General features: G+C 45.5%; 1 protein-coding gene across 1 annotated transcript in view; it reads right to left on the bottom strand.

The window, feature by feature from the left end:
* LOC144511904 (genetic suppressor element 1-like) overlaps positions 1-24,270 on the bottom strand; it is a 289,811-nt gene that overhangs the window by 111,110 nt on the left and 154,431 nt on the right. The window lies entirely within an intron of this gene.

Below are 24,270 nucleotides of genomic sequence, written 5' to 3' on the forward strand. Positions count from 1 at the left end.
CAGCGCTTAGTCACATGGCAGCTCAAGGCTGCAATAATCCTCGGGCTTTCTGAAGACTCTTTAAACTGATACGAACGTCGTTCTTCTACAATTAAAGATGTGATGTTGCTGTTAAATTCTCTCCCACTCTTTGACAGGGGTGAAATTTGCTCGCCCCACCTGAGCTCACTCAATCCTTTCACTGAAAGCCACTTTTGCAAGGAAATAAAAATGTTCCAATTCCCATTCCGAAAATTCCCGAGAGTTGCAGATTAAGTTTTAAAAATTATTTATTAGTGTCACATGTAGGCGTACATTAACACTGCAATAAAGTTACTATGAAAATCCTCTCATCACCACACTCCATCGCCTGTTCGGGATACACCGAGGGAGAATTTAGCACAGCCAATGCACCTAACTGGCACATCTTTCGGAGTGTGGGAGGAAACCGGAGCACCTGGAGGAAACCCACGCAGAGACGGGGAGAATGTACAGACTCTGACCCAAGCGGGGAATCGAACCCAGGTCCCTGGCACTGTGAGGCAGCAGTGCTAACCACTGTGCCACCGTGCCGCCCACAATGCAGATGGTGAAGGTTTATAATTGTCCCAAGTTAATTGGGGTCTTTAATCAAAGAAAGTGGCAATGAAGGCTCAATGACTGACATTGGTGTGCTTTTCTTTTTGGATATAAGATTTTCTTTTAACATCACCCTAGGCCGTGCATTATTCTGCAGCTGAGTCTGTGTATGACCCTAGTGCCTGGCTCTCTGACGAAAGACAGGAGTGGACTGAGGTATCCAATTTTCAGAATTGAAATCAAGTTCTTCATTTTTACTGGGGTTATTAGTGGTGCCCCTGGTAAGAAGATACTCACGTTACAAAACTCTTTTACTGGCATCCTCCTAAAACTAGCAAACGAGCCCAGAGTGCTTGTATTTTAAACAATGTCAACAGGTCTTAAATCTAACCAAATGACCCAGTCCTACGCTGGTCAGCTCCCTCGGCGCTCTGAATGCCAAGCCCGTAAATCTATTATTTTATATCAAATCTTGTGTTTGAATGCACTTGCTGCCAATTTTTTTCCACGACAGATAACCATATCCACATTTTGAATGAAGACTGCTGAGTTAAGCTTTAATTACTGTAATGATACACTCTTGCCAGAGGTGGTTCTAGGACACTACAACCAGCAGGAGGGTCTCATCACAAGCTTGTCTTATAATGGCAATAATAACGGCAAAAACAGCAAAAAGAGCTCAACGATCCCACAATCAATGGATCAGATCTAAACTCTGCAGTCCTTCCAGTCATGAATGGTGATGGACAACTCATTGGAGGAGGCAGCTCCATAAATATCCCCATCCTCAATGATGGAGGAGCCCAGCACGTCAGTGCAAAGGATAAGGCTAAAGTATTTGCAGCAATCTTCAGTCAGAGGTGCCAAGTGGATGACCCATCTCGGCCTCCTCCAGTGAACCCAGCATCTCAGATGCCAGTCTCCAGTCAATTTGATTCACTCCATGTGATATCAAGAAATGGTTGGAGGCACTGGATACTGCAAAGTCAATGGGCCCTGATAACATTCCGGCTCCAGAACTTTCCACTCCCGTAGCCAAGCTCTTCCAGTACAGTTCCAACACTCGCATCTACCCAACAATGTGGGAAATTGCCCAGGTATGTCCTGTATACAAAAAGCAAGACAAATCCAACCCGGCCAATTACTGCCCAAAAAGTCTACTCTCATTCATCAGTAAAGTGATGGAAGGGGTCATCAACAGTGCTATCAAGCAGCACCTGCTCAGCGATAACCTGCTCAGTGACGCCCAGTTTGGGTTTTGCCAGGGTCACTCAGCTCGTGACCTCATTACAGCCTTGGTTCAAACATGGACAAAAGAGTGAATTCCAGAGGTGAGGTGAGAGTGACAGCCCTTGGCACCAAGACCGCATTAGACTGAGGTGCCCTAGCAAAACTGGAATCAATGGGTACCAGGGGGCAAACTCTCCACTGGTTGGAGTCATACCTGGGACATAGGAAGATGGTTGTGGTTGTGGAGGGTTAGTCATCTCAGCTCCAGGACATCTCTGCAGGAGTCCCTCAGGGTAGTGTCCTAGACCCAACAATCTTCAGCTGCTTCATCAATGACCTTCCCTCTGTCATAAGGTCAGAAGTGGGGATGTTCGCCGATGATTGCACAATGTTCAGCACCATTCGTGACTCCTCAGATACTGAAGCAGCCCATGTTCAAATGCAACAAGATCTGGACAATATCCAGGCTTGAGCTGACAAGTGGCAAGTGCCATTCGGGCCACATGAATGCAAGCAATGACCATCACCAATAAGAGAAACTCTAATCACTGCCCCTTGACATTCAATGGTGTTGCCATCACTGAATCCCCCACTGTCAACATCCTTGGAGTTACCATTGACCAGAAACTCAGCTGGACTCACCACATAAACACAGTGGCTACAAGAGCAGGTCAGAGGCTAGGAATACTGTGGTGAGTAACTCATCTCCTGACTCCCCAAAGCCTGTCCACCATCTACAAGGCTCAAGTCAGGAGTGTGATGGAATACTCCCCACTTGCCTGGATGGGTGCAGTTCCAACACCACTCAAGAAGCTTGACACCATCCAGGACAAAGCAGCCCACTTGATTCGCACCACATCTACAAACATTCAATCCCTCTACCACCAACGCTCAGTAGCAGCAGTGTGTACTATCTACAAGGTGCACTGCAGCAATTCACCAAATTTGCTTAGACAGCACCTTCCAAACCCATGACCATTTCCATCTAGAAGGACAAGGGCAGTAGATACATGGGAACACCACCACCTGCAAGTTTCCGTCCAAGCCACTCACCTTCCTGACTTGGAAATATATCGCCATTTCTTCACAAGATCCTGGAATTCTCTCCCTAATGGCATTGTGGGTCAACCCACAGCACATGGACTGCAGTGATGCAAGAAGGCAGCTCACCACCACCTTCTCAAGGGCAACTAGGGATGGGCAATAAATGTTGGCCAGCGAGCGATGCCCACGTCCCATGAATGATTTTAAAAAAATGTTTTTTTGTTTGTTCATGGGATGTGAGCATTGCTGGCCTTGCCAGTGTGGACTGCCATCCTTAATTGCCCTTGACAAAGTGGTGGTGAGCTGTCACCTTCAACTATTGCAGTCTGTCTGGTGCCGCTCTTCCCTACAGTGCTGTAATGAAGGGAGTTCCAGGTTTTCGACCTAGTGACGTTGAAGGAACCACAATATAGTTCCAAGTCAGGATGCTATATGATTGGAAGGGGAACTTGGGAGTTGGTTGTTTCCTATGTGGCCTATGCCTTTGTTGTTCAAGATGGCAGAGATCCAGAGTTTGGGGTACACTGTCAAAGGGTGAATTGTTGCAGTGCACCTTTGAGGAAGTGAGAGGGAGTGGATGTTGAAGGTTTTGGATGGCATATCAATCAAGCGGGCTGCTTTGTCCTGAATGGTGTCCAGCTTCTTGTGTGTTGTTGGAGCTGCACTCATTCAGGCAAGTGGAGAGTGTTCCATCGCACTCCTGACTTATAGACGATGGATGGGTTTTGGTGAGTCAGGTGGTGAGTTTTTGTCTCAGAACCCCCTGCCTTGGACTTGCTTTTGTAGCCACTGTATATTTGTGGCTGGTCCGGTTAAGTTTCTGGTCAATGGTGATTCTGAAGAATGTTGAAGGTGGAGGATTCAACAATAGTAATGTCAAAGGAAGATGGTTAGATTCTCTCTCGTTGGACGTGGTCATTGCTTGGCATTTGTTTGGCATTATTTGCCACTTAACAGGCCAAGTCTAAATATTGCTCAGTTCTTGCTGCACATGGCCATAGACTGCTTCAGTATCTAAGGAGATGCGAATAGAATTGAACTCCATGCAATCCTCAATGGCATCCCCACTTCTGACCTTGCGATGAAGCAACTGAACATGGCCGAGCCTTGGACACTGCCCTGAGGAACTCTTGCAGTCATGTCCCAGGCTGAAAGGAAATAACACCAACTCACTTCCTTTGTGCTGGGTGATGGGGGAAATCAAGGGTTAATATGATTATGAGTTATACTATGAAAGATGTTGCCTCTTGCTGTGTTTTTCCACTAAAACCCTATTTTCTATACGCGTCCAACAATGCAGCATTGTAGCAGTACTGCACTAGAAGTGTCAGACTGGACTATGTGCTTGGGTCCTTGAAATAGGGCTTGAGCCTACAATCTGCTGGCTCAGGGGTGAGAGTGTAAACCTTGAACCACTGCTGACACTTAGGGCTGAATTTTCAGGGCCCCTTAAGATGGGGAGACTATGAAGGCAAAGAAAGTAGCGCAGGTCAGCTTGTCAGTGTTTAAACAAAGGGGAACTAATATTGTGAAGGCTAAATATGATATATCACTAGGCATGGTTGTAAGCAACTGTGTCTGCTCTTTCTGAAACTATTATATAAATAATCTGTTGTAATAAAGATTGTTTAAGAGACTCGGTTCGCTGTAGTTCTCCACTGCATGTTTGTAATGAAATGCCCTACTTTCAGCTTACTCTGGAATTGGAGTGGTTTTTATCCACAACACTAGTTTTGACTCCAATCGGTGGAGTGTTTACCCTAGATGGCCCAGCGCAATCTGCTTTGAAGCTATAACATTTACAATGTTACCAATGCCCCGTAACATGGTTGAGGGCTGGGTGTTGAGGTGTCCTCATTGTGAAGATGGGACTTCATCTCCAAAAGCACTGTGCAATGCTCACTCCCCCCAATACCGCCAGATACATCTGTGACAGGTAGGCTGGTGAGGATGAAATCAGGCAATTATTACCCTGATGTCGGTTCTCTCGCCACCCAGCGAGTCTGGCAAGTATGCCCTTCCAGGCCCTGCCAGCTCAGGCAGCTTCGGTACATCTGAGGCAGTCTTGGTGATGCACACTACAGTTTCCCCTCCCGGACTATACTCTGGTGATGTTGATAATGGAAAAGTGCTGAGTCATCAGATGAGGGAGGTGGATGATAATCAGCAGGTATTCTGTGGACATTGTTGACAGGGTGACATTTATTACCCACCCTATTTGCAACAAGAAGGCTGTGTTTGCTCCACTCCTGTGGGGATGGGACTTCCACAATGAGTGGCAGGTGGGAAATCCCAGAATATTGACCCAGCAAGCTCATACTCCCTGTCTGATGGTTAAATATTTGCCTACAGAATTTACACAACGGTATCTTTAATCTCTGTCTGCAGGAGGTTGGGTCATTCTGTCAGGAAATATTTCACAAGCACCCTTTTGGGGAGAGATTTATTCCACTCATTGTTTGAGTTGGTCACAGCGATGTTCAATTAAGTGCAGATAATTACTTCTGAACACTCTATAAAACCAAACCCATGTTACAGCAACCGCACGAGGATGCGAGATCGTTAGAGCCAATTAATTAACATTAGAGCCAGGCCATCGAGGAGCAAAATCAGGAAGCTGTTTCGACGCACCAGATATTGTGGAAATTTCTCCCCAAAGGTGCAGTATTTCTGGGCCTTGCCTGCCTCCATTCCACTCCCTGACAGGGCCGGAAAATTCAGCCCGATTACTCGATTTCCCCCTCATGCCGGATTTGCTGACTGCTTCCAGCATTTTCTGGTTTTTAAAAAATTTGTTTTTAGTTTAGTTGTCCAGGACACCAGGGTGATCACCCAACCCCCCTCCACCCCCAGCCCGCTCCTCTTACAAATAGTGTCACGGGATCCAGAAGGATAAACGGGCCGAAGTTCATTGTCTCTGTTCTAAGCAATGCACAAAATGGTGACTGCCCTGTAATAAGTCCTCGGAGGCGGAAGCCTCTTCATCAAAATTCCTTTATTTACAAGATCCATCAACACTAAACAGAATGCTCTCTGTAGGCAGTCTACACCTGGAGTGCCAGAGGAACTGACACTCCTGTTTAAATACAGAGCATGGGGCTCCCTGATTTGACCATCAGTTTGGCCCTTAATCAGGGACATCTTTCAGTGACCAACCAAATAAACAAAAATCAAACTAACTTAAGGACAACTCAAAAGGGGCAGCTCCCAAGAGGAGGGGAACCGCCTGGAACAAAAGACAAAGCAGGAAGGAAACTTAAAACATCAAATTAAAATGTGATTAAAGGGGTCAATAATACACCCCAGTACCTGTGGTGCCCAGTGGGCACGGAAGGCATCAACTGTGCCCTCGGACACCGCATGCTCCCTCTCCAGCAACACCCGGCCGCGAATGTAGCCGTGGTAGAGGGGCAGTCGGGTTGGACAACCCTCCCCTCGATCGCCCACTGCCTGGACCTGTAGATGGAAAGCCTTGCTAGGCCCAGGAGCAGGTTCACGAGGAGGTCCTCCTCCTTCCCCGCACCCCCTCCGCACCAGGTGCCCGTAGATCAGGGAGTTCATATTCAGGCAGGCCAACTTCAATTGCCTGATTAAAATCGTTACATATCCCAAAGCCTTTATTTACATATGACATCCTAGTTCACATGAATATGGCAAGCCATAGTGCACAAAAGTTCAAACAGTCTAATCCAAAAGAGAACACCTCCGACAATGCAGCACTCTTATCAGTACCGCAGTAGAAATGTCAGACTGGATTCTGTGCTTGGGTCTCAGACATAGGGCTTGAGCCCACAATCTTCTAGCTCAGGGGTGAGTTGAACCACTGCTGACACTTGTGGCTGAGTTTTTAGGGTCCTTAAGGAGAGGAATGGAGATGGAGAAACTGGGAAGACATAAAAAAGCCAGCTCGTTAGTTCATAGAAACCCTACAGTGCAGAAGGAGGCCATTCGGCCCATCGAGTCTGCACCGACCACAATCCCACCCAGGCCCTACCCCCATACCCCTACATATTTACCCGCTAATCCCTCTAACCTACACATCTCAGGACACTAAGGGGCAATTTTAGCATGGCCTATCAACCTAACCCGCACATCTTTGGACTGTGGGAGGAAACCGGAGCACCCGGAGGAAACCCACGCAGACACAAGGAGAATGTGCAAACTCCACACAGACAGTGACCCAAGCCGGGAATCGAACCCAGGTCCCTGGAGCCGTGAAGTAGCAGTGCTAACCACTGTGCTGCCGTGCCCATTCCCAATGCTGGCAATGTTAACCAAAGTGGGGAGAGGGCGGGATAGGTTTCCCGCTCTCCTCTCCATTGAACATGCCCCTGTTGCATGATGAGGTTGCCTCCTCCTGCCACCCTCTAGGAAGTGGTCCTCCTCCCTCTCTCTCATGACCTCCAAATTAGTATTAATGTAGCGAGGGGCTGCCCTGTGCTGTGTGCCAGACCTCTAGCTCTCCTGTGACATCTCGCTTACTCAGATGGGGAAAGCTTTGACACAATCAGCATGTCGCTCCCTCAGGACAGCCAGCAGCTCTAAGGCCTGAGTTTTTGCAGACAGTGAGCTCTCTGTCATAGCAAAAATGGCTGCAGAGGCACAAATCTGGAAGTCCTGCCGCCTGAACCCAACCCCCACCATTTCTGCCAGTGTAGGAAATGGGAGCAAGTTTTAAATTGCACATTTGTGGTTCACGACTGCACGTTAAAATGCAGCTTCCTTAGTGGATCTAACTTTGGCTGGTGGGATGTCCAAAACACAACTTGTGCACTTTAGATCTGATACTCGGGTCACTGTCTGTGTGGAGTTTGCACATTCTCCCTGTGTCTGCGTGGATTTCCTCTGGCTGTTCCGATTTCCGCCCACACCCCAAAGATGTGCGGGTTAGGTTGATTGGCCTTCTAAATTACCCCTTAGTGTCAGGGGGATTAGCAGGGAAAATACGTAGGGTTACTTGGAAAGGGCCTGGGTGGGATTGTGGTCGGTGCAGGCTCGATGGGCCATTGGTCTCCTTCTGCACTTTAGAGATTCTATGATGAGAAGGTTTCAACCTACCAGAGTTCTTTGGTGAGATAGGATACCCACTTGGAGAGGCAAGGTATCCATTTGCATATGGTCCCGGGACACCTTTGGGAGAGGTCAGATGTCCTTTGGGAAGGAGCAAGGTCCCGTTGAGAGAAGCCATATGCCCTTTGGGCTGTTAAAATTAGGCATGAATGTGCACAGAAATGGCATAAACCCCCTGGAACTACAAAGCTGATTGGAACAGTCAAGGAAGCTGTCAAGTGATTCAAATCTCTCCCCATTAAATATTAAAAAATAGTCTGCAGTATTTAAAAAAAAATCACTGCTTGCTAATTCACACTGTCTGTTGACACAAACCTCAGGGATATTAGATTAATACTGCAATCGCAGTGTGGTGTCTGAAAGATTGATTGACAGCTTCAAGTGCTAATAAATTCTATAAAGTGGGACTATGAATACAAAGCTTGTTTTTATAAGGGATTAAGGGAAGTTAAATATAGTGAATGAGTCTTTTTTAAATCAATTAGAGAGCTTTTTAAAAAAATAGTTAATTCATCAATGGGTAGTTTAGAACTTGATTTCATCTCAGCATGGGTCCTGAGATCTGCCCACAGTGGAGACTGGGTGAGTTGGCCTAGGGGCTATGGGGTTGAGTGGTGTGGCATGGATTGGTGGGGGGTATGAGCTGACATGGGAGGATGGGTGGGGAGCATGGGGAGGCATGCATGGAGCATGGGGAGTGTGTCTGTGTGTGTGAGTGTGGGGGAAGGGAGGGAGCAGTCAGCAGTGAAGGATGGAGACTGTTCTTTTTTGTTGTTTTATTCTTTTTGTCACGGTTTCGACAAAGTGTGTGCTCAGTTTCGCCCAGGCTGCCTCTGCAGCCGGCAACTTCTGAATTCTTTCCAGGGTCGGTGGTCACTACTCCCATTTTCACCAAGATCCCCTCCCCCCGGAATGAAAATCGAAATGTTTGAGGTCCCTTTTACATCCACCCAAACAGGCAGATAGGAACTCCGTTTCATGTCTCATTTGAAAGACAGCCCCCCAACAGTGCAGTGCTCCCTCTGTACTGCAATGAAGTGTTAGCCTTGATGTCTGCACTCAAGCCCTGGAGTGGTAGTGAACTCTGTGATGCAGAGGAAAGCGAACCACCAACTGAGCCACAAATCCTTGATTTGTTCTCACTGTAATACACACCCACATGAAGCAGTTACTTTTGATTTCCAGAATTCAGTCCTGGTGCACACTTTTCATAGCTTCACTATGTTGGGATGGTGTTGGTTATAGAATGTTTCTGTTAAAGAATTCTTCATAGTCTTCAGTACGTTAACAACAAGTCCTTATTAACTAAAGGGTACAGATACTTGTAACTATATATAACTATCCAGTCAAGAGTACAGGTGCTTGCAACTGTATGCAACTATACAGCAAAGGGTACAGGTACTTGTGACTATACACAACTATGAAGGAAATGGTACAGGTATGGAACTATCTCCATCCAAAGTCTTATCATGTCTCTGGCCAACAAGACACTGATCCTAAATCTAGATCTTGTGCCTTCTTACATCAGTGTGTGTGGGTTGTACTCTACTCAGTCCCATGTTAACCTTACATGAGTCAGACTCTTCTACGACACATTACATCACAATTTAAGGGCGGCACAGTGGTTAACACCGCTGCCTCACAGTGCCAGGGACCCGGGTTCAATTCCACCTTCGGGTCACTGTCTATGTGGAGTTTGCATATTCTCCCCGTGTCTGCATGGGTTTGCTCCTGTTTCCTCCCACAGTCCAAAGATGTGCAGGTTAGGTGAATTGGCCATGTTAAATTGTCCCTTAGTGTCAGGGGGATTAGCGGGGTGGATATATGGGGTTGCTGGGATTGTGCCTGGGTGCAATTGTGGTCGGTGCAGGCTTGATGGGCCAAATGGCCTTCTCCTGCACTGTAGGATTCTATGATTCTATCAACATGGAGTCTTCTCAAAAGTGCAACAAGAAAAGTCTGGATTAATGAACAGTACTTTTGATATTCTAGTCTCTGTCAAATTTAACCCACACCAGCCTGAATGAAGGAGTTAAACCAAGCGGTAAGTGTGCTGATTTTTATGTTATAGGGGAATAGTAAATCCCTGTATGACACATCTTGCCTGCAGCAATAGGACAACAGTTTGACGTGCGTGTTTAATGCACGGTTTCCCAGAACATGTTGAGTTAAATATACTCCAGTCGTTTGCGGGGGGTGTTGAACTCGCAAATGGCCAGTCGTGCATTTCCAACTGTGGAAGAAACTTGTTACTCGGTTGCAGGCTCCCGAGTTCACAATTCAGGAACACTTTTGTGAATAGAGTCTCTTAGTGCCTGGTAACGTCTAATTCAGTTACAAGCACATCTTATTAGAAAGATGCCCTGTTTTTATCTCGACTCAAATCAAATAGCGCAACATGTTCGTACTCGCCACTCTCCAGTTATCTCGACTGATATGCAAGCACCAGTTGTGTTATCATGATCAAATTGACGACGTTTAAAAGCTTTTTTATGCAACAAACCCGATTGATAATCCCACTGTTCGAGGAATCCATATTTCACAGCGGTAAGTCATCAATAATTCACACAAGCAATATAACACTTAACAGGGAGCCTCATTTTTCAGGGGTGCCAGAATTTATTTGAAGGATGCACTTAACATTCTACCAGGAGACAGGCCTGAAGAATGAAGAGAGTAATTGAAAAGAAAGAGCTTCATAATTCACCTGTCCCCAGAATACTCATGAGCTCGAAGTTCTTACATCATAATAAAGTGACTTAAGGTGATCCCTCTGTCTCCCTTCCTTACGGGCACTTTTAGGACAACTTGTCATGGCAAAAAGCACAGTAAATTGAAGCACATCTTCCCATTTAGAATAAAGCTAGTGTGACAACTCGGTATGGCAGGTTTAAAACAAGATTTATTCAACGCAAATAAACGATTTGCAACACAACAACACATATCTGCTCCTGACTCCCCAACTCCCTCCGCCTATTTCCACCCACCCCCGCCCCGGAGATGCGCATCCTCATTCCTAATTGGCCAAGGTTCACATGTTCACACTCCATTGATTCCAGCCCTGTCACATGGTCCACAAAGGATTGCTTCTTAAAAAGGGGGGCACACCACCACAGCTAGCATATTCAACTGTTAACTGTACAGTCCAGTTCTGAATCAGTAACAGAAAATGCTGGAAAATCTCAGCAGGTCTGGCAGCATATGTGGAGAGAGAGAATCGAGCTAATGTTTCGAGGCTGGATGACCCTTCATCAGAGCTCAGTTCTGAGTTGGTTGTCGAAGATTTGAACAAGGCGCAGAGGGAAGGGATGGGTGGGACACCTTCCCTTTGGCACCTTGTCTCTTCAAGGCAGCTTTATGGAGAGCCAGACTTCCCTCCCTCAGTCTCTGTACCCAGCCCAGCCCTGGCCAACTTGCCTCGGGTGCCACTGCAGCACGAGAAGGTCTAGTGAGGCATCTCAAAGGGACGAATACCTTGAAGATCACAGATTCACAGAAAGGACAAGGCAATAGTGCAGGGTAGCAATGTGGGTGATGATAACCAGCGTGTGACAGGAAGGACAGAGTACAAAAATAAGAGCGCAAATAAAGTCAAGAGTAGGGAAAAGTGGTAAATAGGCAGAATTAAAGGCTCCGTATCTGAAAGTTGTAAGAAGGATGGACTGATAGCACAAATAGAAATAAATGAGTATGATATGATTGCCATTGCAGACACATGCAGCGGGATCTTCTGGTCCCTCCCCCGGTGAGATTTACCGGTACCGCTGAAGTTAATGGAACTATGGCTGGCTTGCCAAAATTCCATTGGCAATTGGATATTGCAGTGGTTTATTTGTATTCATTCATGGGACATGGGCGTCGCTGGCTGGCCGGCATTTATTGCCCATCCCTAGTTGCCCGAGGGCAGTTGAGAGTCAACCACATTGCTGTGGCTCTGGAGTCACATGTAGGCCAAACCAGGCAAGGATGGTAAATTTTCTTCCTTAAAAGGACATTAGTGAGCTAAATGGGTTTTCCGACAATCGACAATGGTTTCATGGTCATCAGTAGATTTTTAATTCCAAATACTTTTTCTTGAATTCAAATTCCACCATCTGCCGTGCCAGGATTTGAAACCGGGTCCCCAGAACATTAGTTGAGTTTCTGGATTAATAATCGAGCGATTATGCCACTAGGCCATCACCTCCCCCAAAGTAAGTAATCTGACCATGGTTTCAAAGAGACCACACTGGGACCTGAATATTCAACAGTATTTGACATTTTGTGAGGATAGGAAGAAAGGAAAGGGAAGTAGGGTAGCTCTGTTAATAAAGGATACGATCAGTACATGACTGAGAAATATTCTTGGTTCAGAGGATCAAGATGTAGATTCAGTTTGGGTGAAGATAAGAAATAGCAAAGGAAATAAGTCACTCGTAAGAGTAGTTTATCAGCCCCCTAAATATAGCTGTACTGTAGGGCAGAGTATCAATAAAAAAATGAGGGCTTGTACTGCAATAGTTGTAGGTGATTTTAATCTTTACACAGGTTGAACAAATTAAGGTCCCTTCTCATTCTTCTAAACTTCAGTGAACACAGGCCCAACCTTTCCTCTTAAGACAACCCCTTCAACAGACTAATGAATATTCACTGCTTCCACTGCACATATATCCTTCTTTAAGTAAAGAGATCAGAACTGTTGAAAAGAATTTAGGAAGTGATGAATTTAAAACAAAACGTATCAGTGAATTGCTTTGAGTTAGAGCATCCAAAAGAATGTCATTAATGAAATACTTCTGAAATGAATCAGTTACTGATGTAAAGGAGAAAAATTACACAGAGTTCATTGATTAGACCTGATTAGATTCATAGATTAGCCACATATATCTATTATATTGAGGTGACACGGTGGCACAGTGGTTAGCGCTGCTGTCTCACAACGCCAGGGACCCGGGTTCAATTCCAGCCTCGGGTCTCTGTCTGTGTGGAGTTTAACAACACCAGGTTAAAGTCCAACAGGTTTATTTGGTAGCAAATGCCATTAGTAGATGTGTGGAGTTTGTGTGGAGTAGATGTGAGTTTGCACATTCTCCCCGCGTCTGCATGGGTTTCCTCCGGATACTCCAGTTGTTTCCGACAATCCAAAGATGTACGGGTTAGGTTGATTGGCCATGCTAAATTGACCTTAGTGTCAGGGGGATTAGCAGGGTAAATATGTGGGGTTACAGGGATAGGGCCTGGGTGGGATTGTGGTCAGTGCAGACTCCATGGGCCAAATGGCCTCCTTCTGCACTGTAGGGATTCTACGATTAACATTGGTAACTCAAACCATTCTTGATGTCAGTCAACCAGGCTTCACATTTGCTGATATAAACATTTTGTTTGAACTGAATTCGATAAGTCTCTACTGCGGTCACACAAGTAGAAACATAATAAATTCTTACACTTCTGAAACCTAGATCTGAATTCAGTGTATGCAGATGTGACAGAAGTTTCCCCTCTCTATTAGCTACAAGTCTGTCTTAAACCAACTCCATAGACACATTCTCCACAAATTTGACATCCAGCTGGCAAATTTTGCTTGAAACCATTTAGTTGCTATGGGAAATGATAAAGTTTGCACTGCTGCAGTGAGTTCTGCCACAGATTATTGGGCACAGTAAAAAGTCTCTCAACACCAGGTTAAAGTCCAGGTTTATTTGGAATCATGAGCTTTTGGAGCGCTGCTCTTTCATCAGGTGAGTCACCTGATGAACACCATAACCTGGTGTTGTGAGACTTCTGATTGTGCCCACCCCAGTCCAACGCCGGCATCTCCACATCATGGCTACACATTATTGGGCCAGAGTACAGGAACCTTCATTATACTCATACCCGATGTTATGCTTACATTGGGGATGCTTGATGCTGACCCTCGGTACCTTGAGTGAGGCATTAGCCAGCAGTAGTATCTCTGGTTTCAGAAAGCAGATCAAAAATCACCATAAATAAAACATAAAAATGCTTTTTTTTCAGCAAAGGTTACATCATCTTTTGTAACAAATGGTTCAATTCCTTATTTCATCTGTTCCCACCATGTTGGATTTTGTTCCTGGTGTTGGAGATCCTGCCAACAGTACTAATAGGCCACATCTTGTCTCTATGAAGGACGGGCACCCACCCGATCAGTCGGAGGGCTTGCTGGAAGTGAGGACTGAGGACTACCATTGGGATTGTGACTGCAAGAGGTGGATGTAATGGAACTATGGTGTCTTCACAACCAGGTAAGTGAGGCCTTGGAGCACCAGGACCAGTTCCTTATAAAAGGAAAAGGGGGGTAGAGGTCAGGGCTGGGAGGGAGGGGGGTGTAAGTGGAAGGTAACTCCTTTAGGAGGAAGCTCTCGATTGGGCACAAGGTGAAGAGGAGGCACACCCCATCTCTCCCCCCCTCCCCCCACCGTCCAACCAGCAATAAGGCTGCCAGAGTTTAGCCTGACAGCCTTGAGACATGGCCCTGACACTCGCTGCCATGGGCAAAATACCGGAGTCAGTGGGGGACTCAACTGGCATGCTGTCCAATGTTAGGACCCTCTCTGCTTGCCAATCCACTCTGTATGGGGGTGAGGGGCGACGGGATTGAAGTTTGCAAAAGATTCCACCCTTAAATATACTTGGCTCTTAAAAGCCTCTTTTATTATGAAGGCAGAGCTCCATATATGTGGCTGACTGCTACAAAGCTCTCTTGAAGTTGGACAGCATAAGCAAAGAGTGATAGTTATTATCTTTTGATGTTCATGTATCGAGAGCATATGTGGTTATAATGGCCTCAAATCACCAAAACAGAAACGGCTAAGGCTGAGAGCTTGCTAATAATGTTGAAAGCAACCGCTTCATTAGTACCTTTAGATACCTGCAGTTTGTCAGGATTTCCTCTTATCAACTGATCTACCCCAAGGCAGCTCTCCTGTCATAAAGGCGGGTGAATGAAGATGAATACGTGAAAAATGCTTCAAGTAACCTGCTGAGTGGTGATCGAGGCTGGCAGAAGCAAGCAGGCCACTAAGACATCGGCCTCTCTCAAGGCCATCCGCTAATGTGGATACTTTTCTTAGTGCGTTTGAAATTAGTAAAAAAAAAGTCCTAACAAAACAAAAGGTTGTAATTTCAAAAGTTAAGAAAGACAATTATTTCATCTTTTCATGAAATATTCTTTCCTCAATTATTTTTCTGAAGTGGTAACTTGCACATTCCTCACAAATGTTCAGCAAAAAATCCTCCTTCCATCAAATCTCCAATTTTTTCTGTCAAATTGAAAATAATCGGACACTGACACTGGGGTAAACCACTGACAAACTATAAGTAAAAGCATTCTGCCGTGTAATCCAACTATACTATCAAGTACATGGCACAGAGAGTGAGGTTGCTTGTTCAGAGCCAGTGACAATGGAATTAAGGTTTATAGTTTAATTTAGTTGCATTTGGCTTGTACACTAGTACCCGGCCTCAGGTGAATGTCTGAGTGAAGTTTGCACATTCTCCCCGTGTCTGCATGTTTCCCCTCCGGGTGCTCCGGTTTCCTCCCACAATCCAAAGATGTGCGGGCTAGGGTGATTGGCCATGTTAAATTGCTCCTTAGTGTTAGGAGGTTTAGCAGGGTAAATACGTGGGGTTACGGGGATAGGGCCTGCATGGGATTGTTGTCGGTGCAGGCTCAATGGGCCAAATGGCCTCTTCCTGCGCTGTAGAGATTCTATGATACCTTATTATATTCAAACAAAGCAGTACTTTGCTGTTTCGCAAACTGCAAGGCATTCCTGGTGTATTTTTAATATCACTGATGTGGAGATGCTGGTGTTGGACTGGGATAGGCACAATAAGAAGTCTCTCAGCACCAGGTTAAAGTCTAACAGGTTTATTTGGAATCACGAGCTCCTTCCTCAGGCTCCTTCGTCACTCACCTGATGAAGGAGCGGCGCTCCGAAAGCTCGTGATTCCAAATAAACCTGTTGGACATTTAATATCACTGTTACTGGTGGCTCATTAGTCCCAATGTGCCACTGTGTACTGCATTCGAAATAACATTTTCATTTTCTTCCTATACTGAAGTAATTTCTTGTTGCTAAGCCAATAATGACAGTACAAGATATCTCAGAAGATTCTGAACAATTACATAGATACACAACATGTCACACGAAACAGGCTCCAGCATCAATACTGGGTCAATTGAACATCAGAACTTCCTATCACTGTATGGGGGAGGGGGTGGGGTTAGCCCCAGAAGATGCACTTGGGGTGAGGGGGGCACCCCCAAAAGCCCCCACCCAAGGGTACAACCCAGGAAGTTCAAACATCTAATAGGCAAATCCCCTGCACTGGGTACCATTCGATACTCCAATTTAAACTGCAGACTTCGAATGGTTCTGGTTTCCTTAGTGGAATAGTTACCCAGGGAATGTTAAAGAATTAAAAACTACTCCTAACTCTTGGGTAACCATAGTACTGACCGCAGTCTGACCACCCACGCCCCAAACTACCTGACTATCCCTATCCCAGGCTATCCCAACATCCAGCTACCCTCCCAATCCCTCAATTACCGCGCCCCCCCAATCCCAACTACCCAACAACTCCGACTACCACCCGCAGCCCATCCTACATGCTCGTCACTCCTGCCCTGACCCACCCTTTCCATTTACCTTCTCCCTGGCTTCTCAAAGTGGCTGCGACCTTTAAACTTACCTGCTTTATGGCAGCGAGTGCCGTAAAAAGGAGGCGTGGCTCCCTTTCCTCTCATGCGGCTGCCCTGGACTGAAGGCCTCCGGCGTGCACTGCACATTTCTGAGGAGGCCTGAGTCGGAAGGTCAGGCGCGGAAGGTGCAGCTCCTGACTTGAAGTAAAACTGGGCGGGGTAGCAATCCGACTGTGATTGTCATTCCTTGTAAATTCTGGCCTCATCACCTCTCTTGACATTGTGTGTTGGGAGTTGACTTGCCAATGGTAAAAGAACGCTGGGAAAGTACGATGAGTGAGTCCAGGACCTCAGCAGCAGCCTGCGAACGGCTCAAGTACTTGAATTTGAATGCAGATTGAACAGAGATTTTGATAAAACTGACAGCTTGTGTTGTTCATAAAGTCTGTAAGTTAGCTTTGAAGATACAGGAAGTGACTTTTACTGCTCGAGGTTCCAGGAATGTTAGTGTGCAGTTACCAGCAATGTACAATGCATCCAATGTTCCAATTACTTCAGTGAACAGTGAAATATTCACATTAAATGAGGTTGCTTTGGGGGAGATTCATCAGATTGATTCCAGGGATGAAGGGGTTGACATATGGGGAGAGATTAAACAGGTCTACTCGCTGGAGCTTCGAAGGATGAGGGGGAATCTGATCGAGATATATAACATTTTAAAAAGGATTGGTAATGTGGATGTAGGCCAAATGTTTCCTCTTGTGGGGCAATCTCGAACAAGAGGTCACAGGTATAGGTTGAGAGGCGGTAGATTTAAAACTGAGATGAGGAGGAACTACTTCTTGCAGAAGGTGGTGAATTTGTGGAACTCGTTGCCCCATAGCCACTGTACATTAAAATGGCAGCGTGGTCATTACCATTGCGGTGATGAAGTGAGTCAGACATCATTCTCACAGGGATTTGTAAGCGGACATACAAAGTAGAGAGACTGGTGAGATTGGTTGTATCTGCGGCTTTGGACATTCTCTAAGTGTTCTCTAAGGTTAATACCCCAGAAAACTGGCTGGAACTGACCACGCTGCACTGTAATCCTTTTTCACCATCAAAACAATGGCTGTGATGCAGTTTTGGGAGAAACAAATTATATGATTGTGGTATCTCTTAAAACCCCAAATGTTTGTATATGCTGAGTAAAAACAAGGGTTCTTTCTGAAAGTTTAAAATGTTTGAGCATCGCTTTGTTTGTATCAGTTTTTTCCTCTGCTCAACCTTCATTACAAAATAAAATCATTTTCCAGTCAGCTGGTTCAAGATTAGGTAGGCAATAAGCCTAATTAGTGACTTCAGTAAACATTATTGATGGAAGTGCGGGGTGAAAGGTAGAGAAGATTACTTGCCCACATTCACGTGCTGCTGCTCTGAGATAAGTAAAAGCTTTTAATTTATTGGGCCTTAGAGTCATAAGGTGGAATATTATGCTGGTGGGTTTGTAGGTGGGATGGTTGGGGCAGGGGGGCTGTAAAATTCCTCAGAGGGCCTTTCCATTGGTTTTCCTCACACCCCTACATCTCTGCAATTTTAAAATGGAACAGGCAATTCCCAGGCTGGGCTACCCAGCCTTCCCCTAATTGAGACCCCTAAGTGGGCAGTTAGTGCTGAATTAAGGGCCGTTTCCCATCCAGCCTCAATTATCAGGCTGGCAGGAGGCATTTAGGAGCAGAGAGAAGCCTAGAAAGTGACCCTGCTCGTGCCTTGGCAGGAAGGGAGGGGGACACCTCCATCAATAGCCTCCTTTAAACTTAGGTGCCCACCTCACTTCACAAGGCCTGGCTTCTACTCCTATCTACCCCCGTTTACCCCTCCCCCCGCCCCGCCACTCTCGGCCTCACCTCCCCACCTTGAGTATTAAATAGCTGCAGGGCAGCCAATATCAGCAGCGATGCCTTGGCCACTGACTCTTCAGATGATGGGATGGGGAACCCTCCCGTCCTAAAAAATCCTGGCCATAGAGTCATAGGGCTGGATTCCTGACCTGTGCACCATGGTCCCTCAGCCTAGCACCATCCAGCCCCTGATCAATTGCGTTCTGTGTTTCAGAACTGTCATCACAAATCATGTGAGTATGAGGTACAGAGTGCCTCATTGCCTCCTATCACCTGCTTAGATTCTGAGAATTTATAATTAATTCCTATTTACTGTGAGGAATGAACCTTAATAGCTTGATTACCATGTTTGATAACCAAACACCTTATTACCTTAGCAGGTCCTTTCCATTCCTCTCTTTTGCAATAGATTTAATTCTGAGGATACTGTGCATCTCAAGACAGTCCTTATACATTGCCTGAGAGCTCTCTGAATTTTCTGCAAGACGTCAGCCATGATGAAAGCTCTTCCCTTTGCATGTAAAGCATTCAAATGTGTAGACAAGATTGAACTAATTGTAGTTCCCTCTAGGGCAGGCGCACTATTGCCCGCATAGAGAGTAGTTCGGAATTACCATAAACCAATTGATACGGACTATATGCTCTAACCATCTAAAACAAATTTGTTGCATGGACCGCCCATTCCAGTGCAGTTTAGCTCATCTGCTAAGATTTTGTGCGGCATTTCAGATTCCTTTCACAAAGTCCACTGTTGAAAGGACTTTCAGCTGCGGTTTTTATGACCACAATGTTCATGTTTTCATACATCTCTAAACTCGTCATTAGCAAATTCTACTCCATTATTATCAGCCAGGAATGTTGCCAGACCCGTGACTTATCCCCATAACCAGTCCTTGGGTGGGATTTTCCAGCTGCCGCTCATCCCAAGGCCGGAAATTCTTGCCAGAGGTCAACAGACCTTTGCATGGTCCGCCCCTCCGGCTACAATTCCCATGGCGGACGGGACGGGAAAGTTCTTCCCCTTATCTGTTTCTCTATGACTTTACCTACAATAACTCTTTAGTCCTCCACATCTATGACTGTAGAAAGACTAATCCTGGTTGCTGTGCCAATGAGGAGTAACATGAAAATATTTGTCTTTGTCCCATAACTTTAGATCATGGAAACTACCTCATTAAAGTCATTTACCAAGGGAAGGTTTGAAATAGAACATAGCAGCGACCTCTGATACTTTTTACACACGTTTTGCACTAATCTCTTCGATGAGCCTCATCAACCACATGTAACCTTTTCACTGGATTTTGATTCCTTGACAAGAAAGGTGGGCAAATTGTCTGTGCAGCTTTAAGAAAATGTTCTCTTTTTCCCTAAGATCCTTACCACGATGATGCCATTCTGATTAGAAACATCACGTTTGGTTAAGGGGATACAGTAATACCCTGACTGGGTAAATTCCAGATCCACTGACTTTGCAAAAACAATTGCTTTATCGTGCTCCATGTCCAATTTCGTTTATGCCTTTTTTCCCCCAAGGCTTACTTAACATCAAAGCCATCTCTCGCGAGAATGTATCAGGGCTAATAACGTAGCTTACTCCAACTATTTTGCATGGAATTACCACTCTTTTTAATGACTTCAATGGGTCATCTCCATAACTAAAGGTGGTAAATCTTTCATGCTCCCTGATCTGATGTATTGCTCACGACTGAATAAATCTGGATAGAGTCATACGCCGGAATTCTGCCGCCTCGTTCACCACAGAATCAGAGCAGGCGAGGGGTGGACAACGGAAATGTCCGTTGACATTTGTCTCGCTCGAGCGAGGTCTTAAAATCCCACCTATAGAGCCAGAGAGCAATACAGCATCGAAACAGGCCCTTCGGCCCAACCGGTCCATGCCGACCATGGTGCCCACCCAGCTAGTTGCAATTGTCCACATTTGGCCCATATCCCTCTAATTCTTCCCCATCAATGTACTTATCCAAATACTTTTTAAATGTTGCTGTTGAACCTGCTTCACCACTTTCTCTGGCATCTCATTCCATATACGCACCACCCTCTGCGTGAAAAAGTTGCCCCTCAGGTCCCTTTTACATTTTTCCCCTCTCACCTTAAACTTTTGCCCTCTAGTTTTCAGTTCCCCTTCCCTGGGGAAAAGACTATGTGCTTCATCCTATCTATGCTCTTCGTGATTTTATACACCTCAATAAGGTCACCCCTCATTCTCCTACATTCCAAGGAATAAAGCCCTTGCCTGGCCAACCGCTGCCTATAATTCAGGCCCACTAGCCCTGGTGACATCCTCATAAATCTTCTTTGCACTCTTTCCAGTTTATCAATGTCTTTCCTATAACAGGGTGACAAAACTGTACACAATACTCCAGGTGCAGCTTCACCAATGACTTATACAACCGTAACATAATGTCCCAACTCCTATACGCAACGCTCTGACTGAAGAAGGCCAGTGCGCTAAACGGCTTCTTCACCATTCTGTCTACCTATGACGCCGCTTTCAACAAACTATGTACTTGTACTCCGAGGTCACTCTGTTCCTCAACACTTCCCAAGGCCCTATCATTCACTGTATAAGTCCTATCCTGGTTTGACTTTCCAAAATGCAGCACCTCACACTTATCTGTATTGAAATCTATTTGTCAATTTGTCATAAGACTGATCACTATAATTATTTTCAGCCTCCAAATTCTCTGTGTTATGCATCAGCTTCAGAATCCTGTTGGTTTACTTTTGGCAGTTCATCACATAATGCTATTTTGTGAAGTACCTGTTAACTGATTGGCACAGTGTTTAGCACTGCTGTCTCACAGCGCCTCGATTCTGGCCTTGGCTTACTATGTAGCGTTTGCACCTCCCTTGTCTGCGTGGGTTTCCTCCAGGTGCCCCAGTTTCGTCCCACAGTCTAAAAGTGTGCAAGTTATCCAGATTGGTCATGCTATATTGCCTCTTATTGTATAAAGATGCGTAGGTTAGGTAGGTTAGCACAGTAAATATGCGTGGTTATGGGGATAAGGCAGAGGGAAGGGCCTGGGTGGGATGCTCTTTCAGAGAGTCGGTGCTGACTTGAATGGGCTGAACTTTCTACACTGTAAGGGTTCTATGGTTCTACCTCTTCCTCCGCATTCTTAAGGTTCATTCACTGACTATCACTGCTCCAATCCAGTTACCTGCTGTGGTATCTAGGTCTGTTTTCATCCTCATTCCCTCTGTCTTCTTTTATACAGGGGCCTACGTCCAGGATATATTCCTCCCGAGAATGACTTTTCCTTGTGTTCATTCCATGACCAAACCTCGTTTGCATCCAATAAATCATCCTACTGGTAAATTTCATTCATGAAACCTAATAGAATAACTGAAGCCTAAATCAGTATCCAACTGACGGGCATCCAGCTCACAAAATACCTTGCTTCTGATTTTACTTTTATTGGGAAGCAACAACACAAGGCCATACCATGTTAGGTCATGCAACTTCTGCCCAAAGACCTACTTCATTCTTTCACTGGTCACAAGGTTCAGACATCTGCAAGTAACCATAGCCTGACAATTTACACTTGCTTTCAGCTGTTCATCACAAAAGCGACTAAGATTGTAATCTCCTGTCTCGAAAAACATCTTGGTTTCCAACTTTCACCTTTAGGCAACCATCCTTTGCTATCGTGTTAAACTTATGCCAGTTGGTTGGGTAAAGGAGAGTCCAGAAGTCAACCTTTACTCAGTTTTTCACAACATGAATCATTATAAATGTATAGATCCTAACTCTACAACCCCTCCCACCAGTATCAACATATGGTTCTTTACACGTGCACAAGTCTTTATACAATGAATGCCACACTCCGACCCCCCCCCCCCCCCCCCCCCCAAACCCCATCTGTTTACACCTAAACACTTAACCTTAATATATACAATTAGCAGGTACAACTGCAGTTTGGGTGTTATTTCTTCACAAACTAATTGGTTACGTGGGATCTATACTAATCCTTTATGTAGCCCACCAGGATGGCCATTCGACACAGGGGAGGCGATGGCCTAGTGGCATTATCATTAGACTATTAATCCAGAAACTCAGCTAATATTCACCAGAATCAAATCCCGCCATGGCAGATAGTGGAATTTGAATTCAACAACAAACACATTCAAGCGAGACCGGAAATTCCCACCCGAGGCTAACGGACATTTCTGTTCTCTGCCCCTCACCCACTCCGATTCCCTGGTGGGCAAGACAGTAGAATTCCGGCGAATGTCTGGAATTAAGAATCTATTGATGACCATGAAACCATTGTCAGAAAAACCCATCTAGTTCACTAATGTCCTTCAGGGAAAGAAATCTGCCATCCTGACGTGGTCTGGCCTACATGTGGCTTCAGACCCACAGCAATGTGGTTGACTCTCAACTGCCCTCTGAAATGGCCTAGCAAACCACTCAGTTTCACGAGCAACAAGGGATGGGCAATGAATGCTGGCCAGCCAGTGACGCCCATGTCCCAGAGTGAATTAAAAAAAAACGATTCACAACATCACTCCATCCTCACCCAGCCAACCATTGACATAGACAATACACTGAAACTCCCACAGGAAACTGGATTCTCAGCATGGTTTTACATCTGAAAATTACCGTAGGTATTAATTTCATTCTGTCAGCCATATAGGCTAATATCACCCTGAATTTGGTCTCATGTGGCTTTCACTGGAACTGTTTCTGAACCTTTCCACTCCATTGTTTGGTTACTGGCTATGTTGAGATTTGTGGGCGTTTCATGCATATTACTGATGTGATATAATGGTTACTCTGGTATTTGCCACTATCTGGGGATGAAGCAGAAACTGGTAATTTTTGGTGTCAAAAGGTTTGGTGGTCTCACAGCGCTCTTGGTCTTCTGCTGCAACACTAGGGGCGGAAATTTCCTGACCCGCCCACCATAGGAATCATAGCGGGTGGGACACGGACCATGCAAAGGTCCGTGGACCTCGAGTGGGATTTTCTGGTCTTGGGGCGAGCGCGGCCGCAAAATCCCACCCTCGATGTTTTGTTTCAAAAAGTGGCTTCATCAACGAGCTGTTGCTTCAAAAGCTTTTCTTGACTCGGGCTTGAATTGGTCCACGTAAGTCTGTTTATTCGCATAGCATTCCTGGTGGCCATTCTGATGATCTGAGGACCCTTTCCGACATCTGTGTCTCAAGATAAGGCCAGTGGCTGGACCCCTGTTCTATTGGGTCTTAGGCGTCTTCTTCAGGATGGATTCCTTCTTCCATTCTGGCACCGAATTTCTTCGCTGGGGCCCGGATATTTGACAAGTTAGCAAATGCAATGACTTTTTACAGGAGAATTCATTTCTATTTGTCAGCCGGCATGTGTGATCTGCTCTTTGTGAGCTTGTCCTGAATTCCCAAATCATAAATTCCTGCACACCTTCTTGGCAGCACGTTCTGTATCACCTGTTTAATCCAATGTGCGAACCTATGAGGTGATTAAAACTCTAAGCAAACAATCATGGCTGACTCCTGGTGTGAATACAGCCCTAAGTATGCAATTATTCACTGGAAAATGAGTGGAAGAGGGTCACCTTATAGTTGAGAATAGGCATTTGGTGAAAAAATGGGGATGTCTTATGGAATCATAATCATAGAATCCTTACATTGCAGAAGGAAGCCATTTGACCCATCAAATCTACACCGGCTCTCCGATGGAGCAACTCACCCAGATCCTATCCCTGTAACCCCACATATTTACCCCGCTAATCTACACATCTTGGTACGCTAAGGGGCAATTTAGCATGGCCAATCACCCTGTCCTGCACACCTTTGGACTACGGGAGGAAACCGGAGTAT

This window comes from Mustelus asterias, chromosome 2, assembly GCF_964213995.1.
Source record: "Mustelus asterias chromosome 2, sMusAst1.hap1.1, whole genome shotgun sequence".
In the NCBI taxonomy this organism is placed as follows: domain Eukaryota; kingdom Metazoa; phylum Chordata; class Chondrichthyes; order Carcharhiniformes; family Triakidae; genus Mustelus; species Mustelus asterias.